Below are 4,223 nucleotides of genomic sequence, written 5' to 3'. Positions count from 1 at the left end.
AAAAAATAATTTGTCACAAAATTCAATATTGTTTGTAACAAGTTAATTATTTGTCCTAAAATATAAGTATATTTTATAACAATTTTTTTTCAAAGTGTTAAACACTTTAAGAGTAAAAAAAATTGTGTATATATTTTTTTTAAAATAATTTTATTTTATTTCAAAAATTAAAATTTTTTATATAGTGTGTATTTATTAAAAATTTTAGAAGATCTTATTAAGAACTAATTTAGATTTATTTATCATTAAGTATTTTAATCTCTGAAATTATTCTATTAAAGATAATTAAAAAAATTCTGATTAATTAATTTTAAAATAATTTAAGATTTTATCTGATTTTATAATTATTAAATTATTTTTTATATTTAAATTATAAAATTTAGCAAATGTAAAATAATAAGAATTTTATATGATTTGGTTTAAATATTTTAGATTTTAGAATTTAATACTTTAATTTTTATAAACAAAGAAAATTAATTATATTATCTCTAATACTTTAATTAGAATATTTTATTAAAATTAATTTGTAAATTTATGATTAAATAATATTTTTTTTAAGATAAAGAAAGTTAATTGTATTAACATGTATTTTTAATTAGAGTAATTTATTGAGAATCAATAAGTATTTTTATATCACAAATAATATTTTAAAGTTTAGAGATTAAGTTAGTTTTTCAAATATTAATACTTTATACTCTAATTTTATTAAAAATATTTTACTCAAATTAAATCCAAAATTTCTAATTCTATACACAAACCCTAACCCCTTTTACCCCACCGTCTTACTGCCATTCACCACCGCCATCCCTTCCCAAAAATGCAATACTCAGCTGCTTTTGAAAACAAACGAAAAGAAAGAAAGAAAGAAAGAAAGAAAGAAAGAAAGAAAGAAAGAAAGAAAGAAAGAAAGAGAGGGAGCGAAGAGGAGAAAGGGGGAAAAGAAAGGGAGACGTCGTCGCTGCTGCCACCGTCGAGGGAGAGAGAGCACGTCGCGAGCCAGAGACGCTGCCAGGGAGAAGAGGAGCCGTTGTGCTCCGCCAATGATCAGCCGCCGTCGAACTTCGAAGAGAGAAAGACAGTGCGCGAAGATGAGAGAGAGGGGAAGCCGATCCTGTCACCGCCGCCGCACCCTGTCGCCGTCAACGTTACGAGAGCTTGTCGCCGTCACTGGCGAGAGTCATTGCCGCTGCTGTTGCTGAAGCCACTGTCTTCGTTAGTTACTCAGTCTTGTCTTTATTTTTGGTCCTCCTTGTGTGCCGAAGTCACTGCTGCCATGATGGGTGGTTGTGGGGTTGCTTGTGCTTAAACAAAGCTATTACTGCTGCTGCTCCCTGTCGTTTGTTCCTTTCAAGTTTTAGTAAGTTGTCCTTGTTCCAAAACCCTTATTGTTACCGTTCTGTTTTCATGGTTGATTGAGAATGTTGAGATGTTAATATGTTAGGGTTATGTCAATACCACTGCAAATTGTTCACTGGCATTGCCATTGCTGCTCCGATTTAAGGCTATTGCTGCTGCTGCGGGTTAGAACGAAGTTGAAGTCATGCTTAATTTTGTGGTTTTCGACTAACTGAGGTAGGCGATTTGTTTTAAAAATAAATGTTTTAAGTTATGAATGCCAATAAAATTAAATGAGTAACTGTAAATGGTTTATGATTGCTTTGTGTGAATAATTGTTAGTATTGAGTTGAATCATAGCTGTAATTGGTGATTGGTTTAATGATTTAATGTAATGATTATTGATGATGTTGTGTATTTTGATGATGTTGTGTATTTTGAAGTTATACTTGCTGCTAGTACTTGTTGATGTTGATTTTGTGTATGGAATGTTGCTATGGCTGCTGGAAATTGATTTTATGAATCAGAACTTGAGATATGTTGTTATAGATGAGATGCTGAAGAATGGATGTTGTGATAATATGGTTACGTTGCACCTATGATATGAAATTGTGATATATTGAATTAAGAGTTCTTGGGCAACTTTGGTTAGTCAAAAGAAAGTTAGAAATATGGTTCTAGATGAATCCTAGGCTTGAATATAGGAATTGGTATGTGAGGTTGTTGGAAATACATTGTGCAGAATTTCTGCAAAAAACTGCATAATTGGCAGCAGAACGAATGACTTTTTGGGAGTAGTTCAGACCTAATTTTTAGATGAAACTATTTTTCTGTAAAACTTTAGTGTGTCTTGAATATTCCATAAAAAATTCCTGGAATTTGGCCAAGTGGTTTGGAAGATATAATTTTTGAAAGTTTAGTGGTTGCTGCAGATTTTTCTGGTTTTCTGGTTCTGCAGCACCAACTTCCAAACGCTATAACTTTTAATTTAAACAGAATTTTGAGTTGATTTCAAAAGGATTTTAAAGATATATCATTCTATTGTAAGTGAGTACAAGTTTCATGTTCATATCTGTTTTGTAGACTTAGATAAGTCACTTGGAAGGTCGGTTGTTTGCTGAAAACTCTGAACTGGTTTATGAAAACAGGTCTCCACTTCCAATTGATAATTAATTAATCAAATGAAGTGATATGAACCTGAATTCTAATAATGTAAACTTCATTTTTAATTGATCCAATGTTGAGTACTGTTGTTGTGTGCTTGTTAATACCACCAATACTTACTGATTTTAATTGTTCATTGCTTAGTCATGGTGATTCTTTTAATTATTGAATGCCAATGATATTTTTTCTTATAAATGATAATGAGTAATGGTTTGGGGTTTGGCATGAAGCCTGAAACTTAATTGAACTAATTGTATTTGCCCACCTATCTGCAGTGGCTGAAGATGATGCTTTCTTGGTCAAGCAAATTAGCCAGAGTTTCCGGTATTCTAAAATAGAGGTATATTCCTCTTCTTATATTCATGAATAGTCAGTTTTGTTCCTTGTTAACATACATGCATCCTCTATGTATGGAAGACTAAACATAGATCGAATCCATTTTCTTATCAAGGCAAGAAGGGAGGAACAAATCCAAGCAGCTCATGACGAAGCCATGTTTGGTGCTTCAGCACTTCCACCTCCTACCAGTACTGACAGTGAGCCTGAAAGGGAGAATGAGAAAGAAGTTGATAAAAAAGCTGTTGTTACAAGCCTCTTAAGTGAAACGGTAAGTGGTTTCACTGCAGACTTATGTGGATAAGCATGATGAGTCATTTAAGTAATCCTTGTATTTGTGTGTGCATTTGTTGTTGAATAATTTCTCACATTAAGTTATTAGTGCTGCTCTATACTTGATGTTGGTTGCTGCTGATTTTTCCCCCTCATTGCTTGCTTGTTGAATAATTGTTAAATTCAATACGAAAGGAAATGCTGCTGAGTTATTGTTGTTTATGTTGGAGTAGATGATGGTTGCTGAACTGAGATTAGTTTTATTGATAAATCTATTGCTGAAATCATTTAGTTTGGCTTGATTTATTTTCTATTGAATTAATGGATAAACTACTGTGCCCCTGCTGCATGCAAGTGTAATGGTTATTGACTTCAATGAATAGAATGCTACCTGAATCCATTACCTTTGTTCATTTTACTGTTTTGGGTGCTGTATAATGGGCCATTAATTGCTGTTCTGCTGAGTGCTGCTCTACTTCTTGGTGGTTGGATTGGTTTTAATTGTTTCCTCATGTTTTCTTGCTGGAATTGGCTTATTTACTTCCTTCCTATGAATTCATTATGATTTTTTGTGCTTTTAACTGTCAAAGAATTCATATGGAATTTGAATTGATTGATTGAAATTGTGAAATAGGCAAATTTACTGCTGAAATGCTGCCGAAATTTACCTTAAGTTGTTTTCAATATTCATTTTTGATTCTATTAATTGATTGAGTTGGTATTTAATTGATTTTGGTTTTCAACTGTTGCTAAGCTCAATTGATTGATTATTCGGTTAAGTGCTTCACTGTTTTGGTTGTTGGAAGCTGGAAGCTTGGGTTTTGTTATTCACTATTTGGTTGTTGTCCTATTTGGTTGCTCAATTAAACTGCATTGTGTTGTTTGAGCAAACAAGTTCTATTTGACGAATTTCTGTGCAAAATAGACCCTTGTTTGCTACATGATTTCTGATTGCCTCAAGATATTTCTTTTGACTATGCACCTAACTTTTTATTTCGGATTTTCTTATTTATAGGAGTGCTGAAATGGTGATCACATGCTACTTTGAGGGCTCAAGAATATTTTGATTCATAGAGACACTAATCTATGTTAGAACTTTTAACTTTTGGTTGAAC

Source organism: Arachis ipaensis, chromosome B02, assembly GCF_000816755.2.
Source record: "Arachis ipaensis cultivar K30076 chromosome B02, Araip1.1, whole genome shotgun sequence".
Lineage (NCBI taxonomy): Eukaryota > Viridiplantae > Streptophyta > Magnoliopsida > Fabales > Fabaceae > Arachis > Arachis ipaensis.
The sequence above is the reverse complement of the archived record's forward strand: the minus strand, read 5'-3'. Positions refer to the sequence as shown.